The 20,900-nt window shown below is 38.6% G+C and overlaps 1 protein-coding gene and 1 pseudogene across 7 annotated transcripts in view; one reads left to right on the top strand and one right to left on the bottom strand.

Annotated features, from left to right (window-relative positions):
• The window catches only part of KLHL32 (kelch like family member 32), a 178,152-nt gene that overhangs the window by 153,346 nt on the left and 3,906 nt on the right, over positions 1-20,900 (bottom strand). The window lies entirely within an intron of this gene.
• LOC119251487 (developmental pluripotency-associated 5 protein-like) lies at positions 8,277-8,624 on the top strand (annotated as a pseudogene).

Genomic DNA, 20,900 nt, shown 5'->3' with positions numbered 1-20,900 from the left:
TAGGAGGGGAGTAACCACCTCCTCCACATACTTTCACTGACACTAAATAAAATAACAAATTTGAAAGCACTGCCCAAACCATGAGGTACAGTGTAAGGACACCGCGTCATCCAACACTTCCTACTCCTGTGGCAGATGGGACATTTCTCTTCTAATAACGTGGGAATTAAAAAAAAAAAAAAAGAATTTGTTCCCCCAGAACTGCATTCCTGAAGATCTTTGTGTATAATTTTATTTTGTGTAAAAAAAAGACAAATGATTAAGCTCAAGGAAGTTTGTTTTCTCCACATAGCATTTTAGCCCAAACATCTGAATGAAAGAATGAAAACATTTTATTATTGCCTGGGCTATTCCAGACAATGCCTTGTATTCTGATACCTTGAATCTCTGCTTGCCTCATAGGTAACATTTTCAATTATTTAAGCACTAGTTAATATTGCTGGTGTCGGCATGATCAGTAATTACTGTCTTAATAATCACAGGCATCTGATTCCAGCTGCTCCCATCTTTGATATAATCATGAGCAACAGCCTGGAGGACAGGAACTGACAGGGAAAGAATACAGCCGGGGGTCAATGCTGAGGTTCTAGCCTTTCAGTGAGCTGCTAAAGTCAGAGGCATATGCTGAAAAGTGAGACCACAGATTGAGAAAGAATGAATGTCCTTGGAGTCTTGTACAACATAAAATATTTTCTGAACATGACAATGCCTTTTGAATCTAGATCTGAAGAAACTGGCTAAATAAATCATACCTTCAACAACCTTCTCTGGAGTCATTATAAAAAGAATGCATCTGCATACTCATTCCCCTGCCAGATATGATTTTTCTCTTTCCCAGATGGCTGGGGCAAGTATCTGTGCATATGGCAAAGGGAAACAGTAGAATGCTCAAAGTAGTTAACAGTAAAAAAAAAAAAAAAAAGAAAAGAAAAAAGAAAGAAAAGAAAAGAAAGCTTATGAAAAATGTACTATGTAAGGACACCACAGGGATTTGAACACCAAAGACTCAAAGACCTATGTTCTGGTCCTGCTATTTGTCCCCTAGGCAAGCCAGCTTGCCTCTCTGATCTTCTGCTTTCTCATGTGGAAAGAATAATGATCCAGTGAAATTGATTTGAAGAGCTGTCCAACGTTGGAGGTTAGCAGAAACAAGTAAGGCAGGTCTCAGTTGTGTGCAGATGAGACATCTCCTTGGCAGAATAATATAAAGTTTTTCTCCTCTCTTCAAATAGAAGTAAAATCATACTAATCATGGATCTTGTGCAAACAACAAAAGAGGCCCAGTCCTTCCGGAGGAATACAAAATCTGCATCTACCAAGCCAAGTATGTTTTGAGAGAAAAAGTAACGGGCCCAACATAGTTCCCCAACTTAGGATGGGTTGCTGAAAAAGTATACATATGAGTGTGAATTCATAAGGACGTGTGTGTGTGTGTGCGTGTATGTATACAAGTAGTATGTGCATGTGTAGGTAGGTGGGGTGAGTGTATAGGTGGTATGTGTACATGCACAGGTGGTACGTATAGGTGGTGTGTGTGTGTGTGTATATGTGTAAGTGGTGCATGTACCTAGATGGTATGTGTAGTGGGGAGACATAGACAACAATTTGTCTCCCTTCTCTCTAGTCCCTTTTTGCCTACTGTTCTGCCTCTAAATCTCTGGCACTGAGTGCTTAATTAACTTTCTCCCAAGTCATGTAGGCAAAGGAGGAGAGGCGAAACAGGTTGCCTACTTATTGCTCACGGTAGCTCAGAAGTCATTCTGCACGAATGAGTGACTTTCAGCAAAATGGGAACACAAAGGGATTCGTCATTAAGGTGGACAGGAAGGTGGTGGCACCAGAATTGCCTGGAGCAAAACTTTTTCTATCTCCCTGTGCTTTTTCCTCTCTTCCTCCCTCCTTGAGTGTCTATTGTGCCCTGAGAGATCATCTTCAGGTGTGTGTGCATGTGCATCACAGTTGCAGCATCATGGCTACTGACTGCAGAAGTGAAGTGAAAGATGGAAGATCTTAGATCTAGATGCTAATGTTCCTTTCCAGTTCTAACACTTTAGGCCACAGCTTCTACCTCTGATATACTTTCTAGGTAAGTAAACAAAGGAGATGACCTAGAACAACAGAAGACAACTCTATATAGCTAGATATAAAACTGAGTAACAGAATAGATGAGAACTTCAAGAGGAAAATTGTAGTCCTAATCAGGAGTGGCTTCACAGAGAATCGGTATTGAGCTAAACCTTGGTGCAGAGTTGGACAGGGAGACAGGTGAAAAACATCAGGGGATCAGCCATGTGCAGAGGGTGTGTGCTAGAAAAAGACTGAAGCAGTGTCAGTGCCAGAAGTAGAACCAGGCCAGGTTGACCAGGGTAAGTGGGACCAGATGATCTCATGCTGCAAACACCATCAGAGACTGAACTCACAGTAGCAGCTGTGGAGTCCACTAGCTATTTTAAAGCAGGAGAATGTGGGCTAAAACATGTGCCCAGAAAAGCCCCTCCAGATAAAGTGTCCACAACAGGTCAGAGCAGAAGGGATCTATGAAGAGCCTGCAAGTGTGCACACAGCCCCTGCCATTTTATGCCACTCTTTTTCTAAATCCATACAAACACGTGTATTTTGTATAGGAAAGCAGAACCATGCCACTTATTGTCAGAAAGGTTGTAACGACCACCTGCTCCACCCCCATCTTACCCATACACAACACAGGAAACCTGAGAGTTCAGAAGAGAAAAATATTGCCAGTTTTATTTGGGGTCGTCTCATGGTGTTGGTGGAGTAAATTAGTGAAGGGTAAATTAGAGAAAGAGAGCAGTTATGTGGCATCCTCCCAGAAGATCCTGTGCAGCAGGCAATCCTACCGAGGCTCCAGAAGGGAAGACCAAGAAAGAGCTCCATGTTTGCATTTTAGGAAGGTGATGCAAAGGGAAATTTTTATGGGTTATATGAAGTTGGCTACAGCATGCGAAGTTCACCTGAATTGTTTTACAATTATCTCCCATCAAACCTCTTGACTGAACTATATCTTGACTAAACTATATCTAAGTCATTCAGGAAACTAATTTAAGGAATTAAATTAAGGATTGCTAATTCTTAGCAAATGCATTTTCAAAGAGAAAGCAAGATTATCATATTTCCTAAATCCATAATTGACCACTTTCTACACAGAAAGGAATATTATTTAGTGGGAATAATTTTAAAAAATAATATTTTTAAAACTAGTTGTCAACCTAGGTAAAAGAACAAAACTTGCCCTTTCACTATCTTGATTTTTCACTCAAAGCAGTGCTGATTTTTTGGAGACGTCAGTTTAATTTAGTTTGTTATTGGAACATATGAATCATAAAAGCTGTACCTTGAAAAACATTTTAGAGAAGTTTATTTTATTTTATTTTATTTTTTGGTAAGCAAACCTTTGAAAAAATTGTTTGCAAAAGTACAAAGGAAAAAGATGACAACTATGAAAGACTAATGAGCTATCAGTGCACTGGAAAGTAAATCCTAAGGTGTTATCTCAGCCTTCCAGAAGGCTTCTTACCCTGAAGAATGCTCAGTTTTTGATTGTGCATTTCATGTTTCTATTTTTGATTGTACATTCCACGTCATCTATTAATCTTTGATTTCTCCGAATTCCAACAATTTGTGTTTCTGTTAGGGATGTGTACACAGGCCTAGATAGGTTACCTCATTCCTCTCTATTGTCCTGTGAATATGTTCAGTACATGAAGCACCTCTCACCCAGCTTCCATAGAAAGTTTCCAATACAGCTTGCTGAAGGAGTGAGCATATGTCATTTAGATAGTAGGTATGAATCGTACTTCAAACTCTGATATGCAAGAAAGTTAAAAGATCTCATTTCCCTATTTTTTACAATTCAGGATAATTTCTATTCTATCAGTTGGGAAGCTCTGCCTTCTTGAGATTGCTCAAGCAGGAGTATAGTATGGTTCTGGGATTATATAGTGGCAAAGTGACAAGGGCTGGAGTGTCAGGAGACTCTGGTCTCCGAGTCCTCAACTTACTGGATATTAACATTTAACAGCAATAAACAATCTTTTGTTCTTGCTAGAGTATCACGCTATTCTCTTGGCTTCTATGATTCCATTCTCTCCTGGTTTTCCTCTTTCTTTTCTGGCTCCTTCACACTCATTTCTCTCTACCTAATAAATTACGTATTATAATCCCTGAGATTCAGATTGTCTACTCTATTCCTAGACAACTTTAACTCCAATCAAAAGGTTATATCATCAGCCAGAGTCTTCCATTTTGTCCAAGTATACAATAACTTTCTGTTTGACATCTTCATCTGAACATCTTTTTAAGTAAAAGACAGTTTATATTTAATATTATTGTAACCATGCTAGTAATTTTCATCATTCATCTCACCCCTCCTCCAAACTGCTCCTCTTCTATAATTTCTTTTTCTTTTTTTTTTATAATTTTTTTTTTAATTTTTCTAGAGGCATGTTTTATTTATTTGTTTGTTTGTTTGTTTATACAAGCACTGGGTACAGTCAGAAGCGCGGGAGGGTGAGAGAATTCACCAGAGCCAGAGCAGGGAGCAGAGCAGGCAGAAGGACCGAAGTACACTGCTGAGGGGAGCAGCGGGCGGCAGGAGAGGTCTGCGCGCCATATGGGACCCTCCTTCGGTGGCCGGGGAGCAGCCGGGGATCGAACCGGCGCCGCAGAGGCCGCCGGCAGCTTCGCAACCCAGTACTCAACCACTGCGCCACCGGGGAGGCCCCATAATTTCTTTTTCAACATAATTTCTTTTTCCATAATTTCTATTCCAACAAATAGTCCCAACATACACCCAGTTGCATGGAATTTCACTCCCAGCCCCTACAGTTGTATGGATTAGGACCACACTCATGCAAATGGCGCCTCCACCCAGCAGCTGTATGGAATGGTACCACCACCCCCATAGATGTAGGAGTCACCGGGTTTTGTTCTCTCTCATAATACTCAATGTATAACCAACACCTGAATATATTACCTCTTAAACAGCCATTACATAGTCTACTCCTCTCTTTTTTCCAACTTCCTAGACCCAGTTACTATCATCATCTTTGATCTGACCCAGAGCCTACCTATACTGATTTGTGCTCTCTGCCAGTCAGCAGCCATCATTAGCCTTTCAGATCCTACTGCTCCTGATTAAAATCCTTCCTCAATGGCCTCCCACTGTTCTTAGGATAGACTGGTATCTTTATAGGCCCTGCCCTACTGCCCTCCCCACCCTGCATTATCTCCTCCAGTATGCCTGGTTTTCTACAGTCTACAGAGCCTTGTTACATGTCTCCTCCAAACACTGCTCTGGGCTGTATATGTGGTTTTTTCCTTCCTTTCTCCACTCTCTATCACCTCATTAATTCCTCACTTCCTTCAAGCCCCCAACCAAACTTACTCAAGGGAGACTTCTTAACCACTTCCTACCTCTGCCTCGTGAAGGTCAAAACCCCTTTTAAACACTTTTCATAACACTATGAATGTCTTCTTCTCAGCATTTATTTCAACTGTATTTGTGCCTTTATTTGTTAGATCATCTGATGAATGTTCATCTCTTCCACTACAGTGTCAGTTCTAAGATGACAATGAGCTGATCTGTTTTCCTCACCATTAAATCATCAGCACCTGGCACAATACCTGACATCTAACAGATGCCCAGTAATTATATGCCAAATGAGCATTCTGATAAGACAGAAAAAAAAATTGGTCAGAAAACTGGCAATGCTTTTATAACCATTGCCAGAAAATTTAAAGAAGCAAGAACAGTTATTCTTATAGCTTTCATGCTGAAATCAGAGCAAACCAGATGTGATCCATGTGTCACAGCTCTTCATTAGTATTAGAGATTAAGTACCAGAAAACACAGTCAACACTGTCATCACCAACACATTGAGGGAGAGGTGATAATGGGAAGAAAAGCCTGGACTCCCCAGTGATAGGAAAGCACTTGTTTCCCCCAGTGCCTCTGTTTAAGAGCAATCTTTATAGTATAGACAGCAAAAATTTACTGAGTGACCATTTTATACTGGACAAGAAAACATAAGTATGTGATTGCACTTAATTCACATGATTATACTGCAGAGAAGGTATAATTTGCCAAGTACAAATGAAGCCACTCAAGTTCAAAGAACACCAAACAACTAATAAATGAAAGGACCAGGATTCAATCTTAGGGTAGTCCATACCTAAGGCCACTCCACTGATGGACCTGGATGCTGCTACTGCACAGAGAAAGAAGGCAGTGGCAAGCAGCCAAAGGCCCCTGACTGCAGGGGCACTAAGTATCGGGGTAAAAGTGCAGCCCAAAGCAGCCTTTAGATCACCAGTCATCAAGGAGGGTCACAGCAGCCAGAAACAGTAACAACAGTACAGAGAAGGTTGGATGTGACATTTGGAGAATAAGACAATAGTATCCTGAGAAAAGTCTCCACCTTGGGCCCTGTCAGAGAAGAACAATATTCCAATGTCTGGAAAAAGCAGAATCAACACTGAAAGTCTGGGGAAAGGCCCTGGGGTCTCTGGCAGGAACCGACAGTGAACTGAGTGGAGCTATGGTCTGGTCCTGAAGTTGGAAGGCCTTGGGCAGATGTATTTTGTGTCCTCTATGAAACTAACCCTGTAACTATCTTTCACTACTGGTGACCAGAGAAATGTTTGATTGGGGAAAAAAAAAAAAAAAAGAAACAGAAACAAAAAACTTTGGTATAAAGAAAATTTTTAATTCCATTGTTTTGAGAATACCTAACTTAGGGAGAGATATAGATAAATTCTGGATTCCTCTACATTGCCAACTCTCAATGGCTTTAAGAGTTTTTGTTTGTTTTTAGAAACAGTATGTCTTGAAAGCATGATTATTTACAGAGTCAGGGAAAGGGAATCGGTTTACACTAGGAAGAACTAGAAGGCAAGTGAGGAAATACTTTTTGAGACTAGGGAAGCCTTGGCTCTCAGAGACTCACTGAAGGGTTTTGGAGAGTGAGAGAATGGAAACCAAGTTTCTACGGATATTACTCTGACAGCAGTCCACAGGAAGGGCCAGAAGAAAAAAGAAGTCTAGAGACCAGTACAGAACTGAAGTGCTGTGACCTGCAGAGCAGCCAGGAGGTGAGGCGGTGGAGGAAGTGGGGGGGGAAGGGGACATGCAGGACACTGCGAAGGAGAAACTCACAGGCCCTGATGATGGAATATCAAATAACACCAGTTATCTGCATTAAATAAGGTTAGGTGTACACAAAAAAAGGGGCATTTTTATTTCCTCTAAATACGCAGCTCATTTAACCCACATTGGCTAAGCACTGTGCTTAGCGCTGGTGGTACAGAGCAGAGCAATATCCAAATGTCTAGAAAAGGCAAATCAATCAAGAAGCAGCAAGCAGATCAGAGTGGAAATAACTGCAAATGGGCACACGGGAACTTTTGGGGATGACCGAGAAGTGTTATAAGAGAAAGTTGTAATGATGGTTGCACAATTTTGTATATGTTTACTAAAAATGATGAACTGTGCTCTTACAGTGGTGAAATTTATGGTTTATACATAATCTCTCAGTTAAGCTGTTCTTAAAAAAGTGATCAGAGCTGTGGGAAAAGGAAATGTAATAGGAGCAAGACGAATTGAGAACCAAGGATGGGCGGCTGCAGTCTTAAATATGGGGATCACAATAGACCGCATTGAAGTGACATCAGGTCCTAGGGGAGAAAAGGAGGTCAGTGAGACCAGGGTAGGAGTGGACAAGGAAAGAGTGGAAGGTGAGGGTAGGAGATAAAAAGGAGAATAGATTGCATAGAGAGTGTTGGTTCTTGGGATGGAAACTATTAGTTTTGAATAAAAGCATAACATGACCTTACTTAGATTTCCTAATGATCACCTTGGCTACTGTATTGAGAGGATCCTGTGGGAAGCAAAATGAATCAGCTGGGAATCTGTTGCAGTAAATTAAGCAAGAGTGGAAAATGGTGGTTTCTGGGAGGTAGTGAGAAATGGTCAAATTCAGGGTATACTTTGAAACAGACCCAAGAGAATTTCCTGACTGCCTGGGTGCAAGTTGTGAGAGAAGGAACCTTGGCAGAGCCCAAGGTTTGGGACCTGAGGAACTAAAGCTGGGGAAGTTTTGGATGAGGCAGGTTTGGAGGAAGAAAATTTAAAAGCATGTGTTGGGAAATCTGACTACTTAGTATGCCAAAGTCACTTCATATAGCTCTGGTAACTTTCTTTTGAAGACCTGTTAAGGCATACTGCAAATAGCAATGTGACTGGTTTTGAGGCATTCAAGATGGGAACACTGCCAGAATGGAAAGATACCCCACCACAGGGAAAAGTTCCTGAAGACCTAAAAGATCCTGAGGTGTTCCAGGTCCAGACATGGCTGCTGAAAGCCATATTTGACCCCCACAGATCTAGATGCATTACAAGAAAGTGGGCAAAGTGATTCTGGAGCTGAAAGTTCTGGATCTTTGGAGTTCAAGGAGGTTTATGGTCCTTATCTGTACAAGCTCCATGCCAGATGAATTTATTTCAGTCCTTAACTGAGTGGCACCACCAATGACAGGAAGGAGGGATACTCAAACTTGAGGAAGCTGAGAATGCCCCAGAAGTAGGCCCTGAAACAAAGCAAAACTAGTAAGGTATCTTTCTATCCAATACATTCACTAGTTGTGATATTTTAGGGAAATAAATTAGCCAACCAAAATACAGAAATGTTTATTTTAAATTCTGATTTTTGGCATTCCTTGTAAACTTAGCATTGCTGGAAAGCTTATTTTCTTATAATTCCTCAATTGTATTTCTAATGACTTTAGATTTAACTTGCCTGAAATGGTCCTGCTGCTGATCCAAGCAATAAGAATTAGCAAGAAGAAAAGCAGTGACAGCAAACAACTGTCACTCATCATTAGTGACTCTCCTTAAAGGCACCAACTGAGCTGAGAAAAGGCCCTGGCAATGAATGGTGGGCAATATTAGCTAAATCCATGTCCTCTAATAATATCAATGTCACAGCCAAATTCATGAAACATCACAAAGAAGTACTGAAAGTCAAGGTCAGTTTTTCCTGTAAGTCATTTCTCCTTGGGAGAAAGCTAGTATAAAGAGATGAAGTAGGATGGCCTCCCCGGAGGCGCAGCGGTTGAGCGCTGGGTTGCGAAGCTGCCCGCAGCCTCTGCAGCGCCAGTTCCATCCCTGGCCGCCTGCGAGGGTCCCACATGGCACGCAGACCTCTCCTGCTACGCCTGCTGTTCCCCTCAGCAGTGTATTTCATCTGTCTGTTCTGCTCCCTGCTCTGGCTCTGGTGAATTCTCTTACCCTCCCACGCTTCTGACTGTACCCAGTGCTTGTATAAATAAATAAATCTTTAAACAAAAAAAAGAGAGATGAAGTAGGAAAGATTGCACTACTATCTGGATATTTTAGTAATAGCTACTCTCATTTCACAATGTAAAATACAGATTTTTCTTTGTCATACTCCTGAATGTATGTGTTTGTGTAGTTCCCTCTTATTTGTTCTGCACAATTGGCCACTGGACTTCTCTGTGTGGTCATTATCAATAATACCCAAGTTAGAAACACACATTAGACTCAGCAGCTGTGCCCAAGGCCATCACTTTCTATAATTTGGCACAGACGGCCAAAAATGATGATTTTGGCAGAATAGCCAAGCACTAACCATGTAATGAGCCTGCAGCATCAAAATCAACTGATGATAAATAAAATTTTACAGTTCTCTCTCTCTCTGTATATGTGTATTTTTCATTCTCTCTCCTATTCTCCTGTTCTTAACATAAAAGGCAGAAGAATACTAACTCAAAGTTAGCAAAGTTCTTTTTCTTTTCTAATTGAGAAAACATTAATCTACAACACTATATAGGTTTCGGGTATACAGTTTTTCACCTTGCAACTGCATATATCACCTTGGCTACCATCAAATGTCCAGTCACCATCTACCACCTCTTTCTGGACCCCACCACCTCCACTGCTTCCCCTCCAATAACCACCAATCTGTTGTCAAAGTCTAAGGGTTTATTTTTTCATTGATGAATAGGATTCCATTGTATACATACACCACATCTTCTTTATCCATTCATCTGTCATTAGAGATTTTGGTTGTTTCCATAGCTTGACTATTGTGAATAGTGCTATAATGAACATAGGGGCACATATATGTTTTGAATCAGTGTTTTCATATTCTCTAAATACCCAGAAGAAGGACTACTAGATCATATGATAGTTCTAGTTTTAAATTTGTGAGGAACTACCGCACTGTTTTCCATAGTGGCTGTCCCTATTTGCATTCACAATACGTAAGAGCTCCTTTTCCTCCACATTCTCACCAACACTTGTTTCTTGACTTTTTTATTACAGCCAATTTAACCAATGTGACGTGAAATATCATTGTGATTTTGATATGCATTTCCCCAATGATAGTCTTTTCATCTGTCTGTTGACTATCTGTACCTCTTTGGTAAAATGCCTATTTATATCCTCTGCACATTTTTAAATCATGTTGAATGCCTTTTGTTGTTGTTGAGCTGTATGAGTCATTTATGTATTTTGGATATTAACTCTATCTGTATATATTTTCCTATTCAATAATTATGAATATTTTAACAATGATTTCTTTCACAGTGCAGGACCTTTTAAGGTTGATGTAGTCCCATTTGTTTATAGCCTGTTATCTCTCTTGCTACTGGAAATGAAATCTACAAAGATATCATTAAGGCTAGTAACAAAGAGCTTATTACTTATGTTTTCTTTTATGTATCTTAATCCATCTTGAATTAATTTTAGTACATGGTGTAAAATAATGGTCTACAAAAGTTTCATTCTTTTGCATGTGGATGTTCAGTTTTCCTGTATCACTTATTGAAGAAACTTTCCTTTTCCCATCATATGCTTTTGATTCCTTCATTATGTTAGTTGTCCATATATCTATACGTCTGTTATTATTCCAGTACTGTAGCTTTATATTATAGGCATTGGGATCTCAACAGGGATTGCACCAAATCTGTATATTGCTTTAGGTATGGCTATTTTGACAATATTGATTTTTCCAATTCATGAGTATAAAATATCTTTTCATTTCTTCTTCAATTTCTTTCAACATTGTGTTACATTTTTTAGTGTACAGATCATTTATTCTTCAAATTTATTCCTGAGTATTTTATTCTTATTCATGTAATCATAAATGGCACTGTATTCTTCATTTCTCCTCCTGCTAGTTCATTGTTTGTATATATAGAGTCACACTGGATTTTTTTTTATATTGATTGTATAGCCTCCAATTTTACTGTTTATTTGTTTATTTTTTTTCTAACAGTTTTTGGTGGAGTCTTTAGGAATATATATAATGTATAGATATACATACATGTATGAAATGCATATAAGGGTACATACAAAGAATATATTCTTTGCATATCAAATATATACATATATATTCTTTGCAAAATCATCACAATAGTAGTAACAATGATGTAATTTTCCAGGATAAATAAACCTAAATATGGTATATGTCCTTCTCTTATATACTCATATACCTTAAAATAACTTCTCTTAAGGTTATTATTAGACAACATCTTCACCATGCATTAATTCTGATCATTTTCATAGATGTCTAAAATTCACTTATAATTTCACAAGCTAATGTTTCTTTTTCTGCTTGTATATATAGTGATGCTTTCTACTTCATATCTCCTCAAAATGTCTAATATTCAAGTATTTTGATACTTTAAGATCATTACAGTTAAGAGTATAGTTCCCCTCAGACATAGAAGATGTACAGAGACACACACACACACAGAGTCACACTGTTTTAGCAAGTCTCTAAGTACAGAATATTAAATTTAAAAGCATATTAAAAACCTGCAAAACATATTCTGAACCCTCTCAAAGTAAAAAGCAAACAACAATTTAAAATTGTAGCCACTCTACTCCCAAAATCCTGCCCTAAATCCCTACACTATCCTGCAGTAGTTCACTAATAAACTATTAATCAATGACTCATAAGATTTCATCCACAGTTGGCTTATATAACACCATGTAATTACCATAAAAGCTCTAACACTAAAAAAGTATAAAATAAAATGATCAGATTTTATCTAAGACAGAAATGTACATTTTTTAAATCAATCAAATTAGTTTGATGTTGGGACAATATAATAGGGACATTTATAAAGACCCACCTCAGTGGTTATACATAAATTTGTGCAGAAAATCAGGACTTGTTTTCACAGGCAAGATGTTAACCACACATCATGACTTCTATCCTGAGAGAGTGCCTCATTAGTAAGAACAGCCTGCAATATTTAAATGTCCACTGAGTATCCAGAAAGCTGTGTGACCCCAGAACTGATTTAATTTGTGAAGGTTTAAGTGTGAACAGCAAGACAGTTGAAAGCTAAGGCTCCAATTCAGGTAGCATGGTTGGTCTGTGGGAGGCAGGAATATGAGGCAGAGCATAAGCAGATCTTGAGTTGTAGTCCCTGACTTCCAAACCAGAAATATCATCAGAATCACTCAAAGAAGGTTTTTGAGAAAGTTCTTTAATATACAGTGGTTCAGCACTAATGCGTATTTCAACATAGAGGTTACAAGAATCTATATTTTTAAAGCAAGTCATTGTGAAGATCAACCTAGCTCCAAAATTCTGGGCTGGACTTACTTGGAGAATAATGACAATGTGTGATTTTCCAAAGCAAGTTCCTAGAATATTTGATTTTCTAATGCAAGTTTCCAGAATGACCAATCAAAAGCAATGACAGAACACTTTTAATAGGAAACAGAGTATTTAAAAATATCTGTCTAAATTTATATTTATAGAGAAGGAGACATAGCCACAGAATCTGAAGTCAGCTCTCTGCAGGGCTGAATACTTAGGGACTCTGACTAGACACTGCCCTTACTCTCCGAATTCACCTCCAGACTCAGCCTCATCCTACTACACCAAATACTACCAGTGAGGGATTTTCACTTCTGCTTTGAAACCAAAATAGCTACAGGTGGGAGCGGCCTTGAAAAAGAGCTTTATCAACTCCAAACCTGACTTTACACAGTATAGAAGTTGACTAACGAGGGACATACAGTTAATCCTTACAAGACAATCCTTTTTCCCTACTGAGATACTGGTAGGTGCTGTGCCACCACATAGAGGGACCCTCTCCTGAAACTATCAATTTACTTCTATCCCTGACACTCCACATAAGAAGAGGAAAGGTAGTAATCCTTAAAAAGCTCTTGAGTTAGTGATACTGGGTTTCCTAAACATCCTGGTCAATAGTTGGTCACTGTCCAATCCATTAAGTATGCTTACTTAATGTTTCTTTCTCAAAAGAAGGGGTAGGAGGAGAAGAAATAGAAAAAAATAACACTATAACTGCAAGTTTGTCATGAGTAAAGAATGATAGCAACAAACTTCTAGAGCAAACACAGGATATCATTTTCCAAAAAGAGGTCAATTCAGAGTAAACAGAAGAACTCCAAGAATATAGCGCCCAAATAGGAAAAAGTACAGTAATCAAGGCATATCTTTAGAGGGTCTAGGAATTTCATGTCCACTTTAGTCCAGGGATAAAATATGTTCCCATTTTCAAAGGTGACAGAGTTGATGTAACTATGTAGTTAAATCATGTAACTGTCCCAATTCTATGCTCACTAAATCCTTGGCTGTAAGGAGAGAATGTATTGGTCAAAGAATTCTACCTACATCTGCAAACCAACTGGCAGTTAGATAAATTGAATATATTAATATTCCATTTCAAAGCAATGTAATAATAATAATAAATCAACGGCAGGCTTCTAGTGAGCAAGAATGACAGAACATGAAAAATAGAAATAAAACATTTACAATTTGTGAAAGACTGCAAGATCAAAGGAAATTTTATGCTAAAAACCTTACAGATAACACTAAGATTCACAAATTAGGATTTCAGTAGAAAGCCAAGTTAAATTCTGTGTAAATTCTGAGCAGAAAGTCCTAACTAAGGGCTGTAAATTAGTTTCTCAAATGACATTTAATCTACTAGGAAGTCTAATCTGTAGGTGATATTAAATACCTTCAAAAAATGATAAGCAGATTTGACCCCATGATAAAGAAGATAAGCTGTTCCCAAATTAAGTCAGATTGTAGATAATTAATGTTTCTAAAGAAGAAAAAACAAAATCTTCACTTCATAATTCTTTAGGCTTTGGATTCTCTAAAACCCAATCAGCATGTGGCTCAAGGATATCAGTGTGGGAAAGACTAGTGAATCTTAATAGCTGAAGGGCTATTGAATTATATCTGCACCACTGCTTATCACAAAACAAGCATTTTTTTTTTTTAAGTTTTCTTTCAGGCAATGTCAGAGTAGATGAAGAAGCAAGTCAAAGAGAGACTATCAAAATAAATATCTCCCTCCATTCAGATATCTATCTTGATTATTATAAACCTAAATTTCCAAAATAATAATACCATAGCCATCACTTGGAAAGTGGTTGTGAATATTTTCATAATTAAAATAGGCATTTTCCCTCTTAGTAATATGATTTTGTGACTTTGCAGGTCTGTGAATTCAACACAAACACAAGATCTGATACTGATGTCATCTTTGACAACCATATTTTTCATCCTACTATATCTACTAAATACAGATTTTTTTTAATTTTATAACTTCTCTTCTAGATTCATAGAATAAAGAAAAGGATAAAGGATATTCTGCCTTTGACAAACAATGACAAATTTAGCATTTTAGAAAGTGCCTTCCCTAAGAAAGTCTTATTTTAGCTATCTAAATTAACTCACCAATTACTAAAAATACAACTGAATTATTAAATTGCAACACATTTAAAGAAAAACTGAAATACATACATACATAAATAATACATCCCAGAGCACATAAGCCTAAGAGATAGACTTTTCTATAACGATGTACTTTGTAATATACTGTATAAGGATGTGCTTTGTAATATATTGTATGATAAAAACAGACTTAGTTTGGGATGTGAGTTACTAAGCTGTACATATTTTTTTTTTTTACTTTGCATAGTTTATTTTCTTTATCTTGTGGGTTGCTTTTATTTTTTTTAAGATTTATTTATTTTTTTATATTCCCCATACAATTGTACCCCCCCTTATTTAAACCCCAATCTCTCCTCTCCCCGCCCCCCATCGTGTGTCTCTGGTTTATAGTTGCTTGTTGATTTTGATTTTTTCATTATTATAGTTATTCTTTTTCCTGGTCCCTTATTTAGGTTTTCTAGATTCCTGCTATGAGTGAGATCATCTGGTATTTTTCTTTTTCTTTCTGGCTTATTTCACTGAGCATGATCTCTTCCAGCTCCATCCATGTTGCTGCAAATTGCATGATTTTATCTTTTTTGATTGCTGAGTAATATTCCAATGTGTATATATATATCACATCTTCTTGATCCAGTCATCTCTTTTTGGGCATTTGGGTTGTTTCCATAGCTTAACTGTTGTAAATAGTGCTGCTATAAACATAGGGGTGCAGGTGCCCTTTTGAATTAATGTTTCTGTGTCATTTGGGTAAATACCTAGGAGTGGAATTGCTGGATCATATGGAAGCTCTATCTTTAGTAGGTTGAGGAATCTCCATACAGCTTTCCATAGTGGTTGGACCAGTTTGCACTCCCACCAGCTAAACTGCACATTTCTATAAATGTTCTTCATCATCACTGTTACAAAAATTACCCCTATAGTGGCATATTAGCAGCTCCCACTGTCATCTGTATTACCCACATCCATGAACTGGCAGGGTGTCCCTGACAAACATTAGGGCACACTAACCATATCTGTACTTGTAGGATGTCAGAAAACCAAATGATATCCAATAAGCAGAGGAATTACTCTGCCACCCGTGAGGGTAAGGAGCTGCTTGACAAGGGAGCAGGCAGAAAGTGATGCAGGAAAAAAAAAAAAGGAAAAAATAGATTTAACTAGAAAGTAATGTCTTTGGGAAGGCTTTAATCTTAACTTGAAAGTGAACTTGAGTTGTTGTTGTTTTTTTTTTTTTTTTCTTTTAGCCTGGTGAGTTCTTGACCTTTTCATAAAATTTTCTTGGGCCTCCCCTGGTGGCGCAGCAGTTGAGCGCTGGGCTGCGAAGCTGCCCGCAGCCTCTGCAGCGCCGGTTCAATCCCTGGCCGCCGGAGAGAGTCCCACACGGTGCGCAGACCTCTCCTGCTGCCCACTGCTCCCCTCAGCAGTGTATTTCAGTCAATCTGCCTGTTCTGCTCCCTGCTCTGGCTCTGGTGAATCCTCTCACCGTCCCGTGCTTCTGACTGTACCCAGTGCTTATATAAATGAATAAATAAATCTTTAAAAAAAATAAAGTAAAATAAAATAAATTTTCATAATGCAGCATGAAGGGAAACGCCCAGTTATCTATAAAGATGTAAGCTAGAACCTGACCTCAGAGATACGTTAGGAGGTCTGTACCCACCAGCACTTGGTGCTGCTATTTGCAATTCTACAGGGGACACAACGGACGGCTCTATACTGTTTAGAAATGAAGACCCTTATTTACAATAGGTAGGACCTGGAAACAACCCAAATGCCCAAAAAATAGATGACTGGATCAAGAAGATGTGGTATATATACACAAAGAATATTACTCAGCAATCAAAAAAGATAAACTCATGCCATTCACAGCAATGTGGATGGAGCTAGAAGGAATTATGCTCAGTGAAATAAGTCTGAAGGAAAAAGAAAAATATCGGATGGTTTCACTTATAGCAGGAATATAGAGGAACCAAATGGACATCAGTATAAAAAAATTACAACAACACAAAACACAACAAAGCAAAAACAGACAATTATAAATCAGAGACATCCTGCAGGGGAGGAGGTAGAAGCGAGATCAGAGGGAGGGAGGGAGGAGCACAGGGGCCTGAGGTGATGGTGCACAGGGGCATTGGTGAAGGAAACTCTGTGGGGACTACACCTGAGGGGTGGGGGAAGCAAATATTGTTTAAAAATGAATAATGTCGTAAAATAAATAAATAAAATCCTATAACAGAACTCCAGAGAACTATCCAAGTAGCAGGAAACTGACCTGACGCTCCATTCTTTTCCCTGTGGCCATGTTGGGGCTCCAGGAGCTGTAGAAAAGAGGCTTGCCAGAGAGGAAAGACATCATTAACCTTAAATATGTGTCCCTATCTTTAGGAAAGCCCACCCAAGCAGTCCACTTCTTACTCAAATTTCTATTATACCAAGAGGCTAGTTCCTCTATATGGTGCATGGAATGTAAGGGGATTATGCTGTCATTTTTAAAGAAGGAGAAGGTGAGACAGGGGAGGAGAAGCAAATTTTTAATTGAAAAAATTTTAAAATGGGCCTCCCCAGTGGTGCAGCGGATTGAGCACAGTGCTGTGTAGCTGTCTGCAGCCTCTGTGGCGAGTACAATTCCTGGCTGGCCAGGGAGATACCCACATGGTGCGGCAGACCTCTCCTGCCTTGCCCGCTGCTCCCCTCAGCAGTGTATTCGGTCCATCTGCCTGTTCTGCTCCCCACCCTGTCTTTGGTGAAATCCTCTCACCCTCCCACGCCTCTGGCCTGTACCCCAGTTCTTGTATAAATAAAAATAAATCTTTTAAAAAATTTTAAAATGCTGAGATTTTATTATGCATCGGATATGTGCTGGATGTTTTCTATGCATATTTTACTTAATCTCAGAATAATCCTATAATATAGATAATAGAATTCCCACTTTATAGATGAGAAAAATGAGACTGAGAGGGGTCCCCAACTATAAAAAGCATAGAGCTGACCCTCATATCCCTTGTGGAATTAGTAATAATGGCAGCATCAGGCACTGGGAGGGTATGTATTCACTGTTACATGTGACTGGACTGTGGATAACAGAGCTAAGAAGTGTCAGATTTAGTATTCAAATCCAGGTTCTGATGCTCATGTTCACGCTTTGTTCTATTACCCTGTAAATACAACTGAAGAATTAAAATTTATAAATAATAAAGTATCTAGGTAATGATTTAAAATGAGGAATCAGAACTTGAGTCATAAAAAATTACAAAATGCCTCCTCCCCTGCTTTTGGTGTTTGCCCCATTAGCATTGTTTGTGTTCCCACTGAAGCAATCAGTCAAGATGGGATTACTTATTTAATCAACATCCTATATGGCAAACTGTTGTATTGTGTGTGTGTATGTGTGTGTCTGGGGTCAGGAAAGAGTCTGCCACTAAGGGACTGGAACTGGCTCATCTGGCATATAAAGTAGAATATATTATGCCTCAAATAAACATGTAGAGAAAGTCAAGAGTCTATGAAAACTGCCAAAGATTTTCCTTCTTCAAGTAAAAATCATATTATCAGGTTGGTAATTTCAACCTTACAAAACTATTTTAGACAAATTTGCAGCTTTCAGTGCTTTTCACATATGCAGAACTAATCTGACTCCAAGTCAAGTTTGCAAAACTATTTTTTATACATAGCTCTTTTAAAAATCTCACCAAAATTTATAGTGCCATATGTCTAAATCAAATTAAATTAAATGTATTCTACATTGCAATGTGCATATGAAACAAGGCAAGAACAAAAGAAATATGAAGAAAGTTGCTGAGTGCATTCTGCACCTCTTAGTAAAGATCTTCACAAGAATGACATAAAGGGCCCTCTTAGAAACAACAGAACCAGGGGAAAGAACAGTGAAAGGAATTCCATCTAATCAGTCCCAATAATAGGGAAAGTAAAATATCCTAGGATAAATTCTCAAGTTCTACTCTCCCAACTGGAAGAAATTCCAAAATGAGAACCAGTTACATAAGGAAGGAAGGGACACTAAACTACCGCCTAACACAGAGACATAACCAAGTCAGTCTCCACTGTCACCAAAAGCTACATATAATAACAAAGATGAGCTCCTTACATCATTTGCTCATATTTTCCATTATTTGCCAAATATGTCTGTGAAGGGTAAATCATAATATTAGTTTCTATTGTACTTGATGGGAAGTAGTATCCCTCTAAGTTGAAAATGATCTCCTGTCATGTCAGATGGCTTCAGTGCTAGACTCTAGCAAGCTATGACATGTGTTCTAATTTATTTCATCCTGTTACCTTGTGCCCATCAATCTAACAAAAAGTTCTCACCTAGTTAATGCACATATAGTACTTGAATATAACTCTAACTTCTACTTGCTTGTCATCTTTTTAAATATCTCCATTCAGAAAGCAAATAAAAATGTTGACCCAATCAGCATCAAGATAAGAGTACATTTATCAGTCACTAAAGGCATCCCTCTGGGTTTGAGTATAGTTTTTTAAATAGCTAACACTGCCGGAGGCCAGCTCCAGCTAGTGAAATGTCAGGAGTTCCTGAAAGGATGAGACGGTCCTCTCTTTGGGTCAGCGACTTGAGGGAAAAGAGAAGGGGAAGGGGAATGAGGGGACACAGACACTTGATCAGGGTGCAAGTATCTCCTGCTGAGACCCTCAGCAGGTCTTTATTTATACAGCAAAGCAGGCAGTGAGATTACATCAACATAAGCAATGAAGAGAAACAAAGACAATCATTACATATTTTCTCATGGGCATATGGAGACCCTCTTGGTCTCATACCAAAAAAGGCACTTCTTTGATCACCTTAAGAAAAACATCAGGGACAATTAGTTTTCTTGGTGCAACTCATTTTCCCAGCATGATCAATCACCTAAGACAGCACAATATATGGTAACAATCATTCTTTCAAGCTCCCTTATACCGGAATGGGTGTGAATGTCTTATTCTATACTTTGTTGCTTAAATTAACCCATTTCCCTAGCATAGAAATAATCTAGTTAATCTATTATCTACTTCAAAACGGCCTAAAGTAGCTCATCAAATCTATCTTATTTCTACAGAAGCCTAACTCTTAGCTAGAAATACCTAACCTCCATACAATCTGCGAACTATTGCCCTTTTGTATACACCAGGAAATGTACTGCTGCCGCAAATACGTACCCCCAGGTAAGGCCATGGCTTCCAAGCACAGCTGGTTCAGGGCAGCCTGTTCTCCATAGTTCTCAGGGCCAAAACATATCTTTCCTAACTATACCTTTAGCAATTTTACTTTCTTTTGTAATAGTTCATGCGTAAGAACAATGGCCAATTAACGCCTTAATCCGAATTAGGTTTTCACAAGCCAATTTATAACTAACTTATTTTTGCATTAACCAAGAACAAACAGAAGCGTATTAGTAGGTGTTGCTGTGAAAACACCCATGTTCACATCTTCTGGGAAGTGTAGAAACTCCCCTCTTTTTGGGAGTCTCCCCCAATGCCCGGACCTTGTCAAGAGACAGCATGGGTAGCGCTGCCTACAGCATAACACATAGCTTACAGTTTCTCACTTGTCCCACATATACGATAAGCTTTTATCAAAAGTGTCTAACATTAAAATCTCGAACTGCAAGAGCTACCTAACTTCCAAGTCTATGACCACAGTAAAAAAAAAAAAAATGTTTACATTGATATGTCCTTATTTTTTCATCTAATTTGCAGAATCTCTTTCCCTATTTTTGAAAATCCAAGTATTTGTCCATCCCAATTGGTTCATATAAAATATATATGTACATTTTGTTTTCACAGAAAAGTGATACCACAAGGGTAAAGTATGTGCCAGTCAATGCATACGCCATAATCATTAGTAGCAAATAGTTATTTGCTATGTACCAGACTCTCTAGAGAACAGAATATTTCGTTCATTCCTTGCCCTTATGTTCAGTCCTCTAGAAGAATCAATACTATGCTCTCTGATTCTCTTCTATGTCTATGTCTTCCCTTAGCCTCCTTTACCAAACTGACTTCTTCTACACCCTCCTACATATCCCCAGTTCCATATTCTTGCTGCACTCCATCTTGGAGACCATATTTCTTCCCACAGCTTCTGCCATCCCCTGAGCTACAATGATG

The sequence above is a fragment of the Talpa occidentalis genome, unplaced genomic scaffold, assembly GCF_014898055.3.
Source record: "Talpa occidentalis isolate TD23 unplaced genomic scaffold, MPIMG_talOcc4v2.1 talOcc4.2, whole genome shotgun sequence".
Classification (NCBI taxonomy): domain Eukaryota; kingdom Metazoa; phylum Chordata; class Mammalia; order Eulipotyphla; family Talpidae; genus Talpa; species Talpa occidentalis.
Note: the sequence above shows the minus strand (reverse complement) of the source record. Positions and strands in the feature narration are given on the sequence as shown.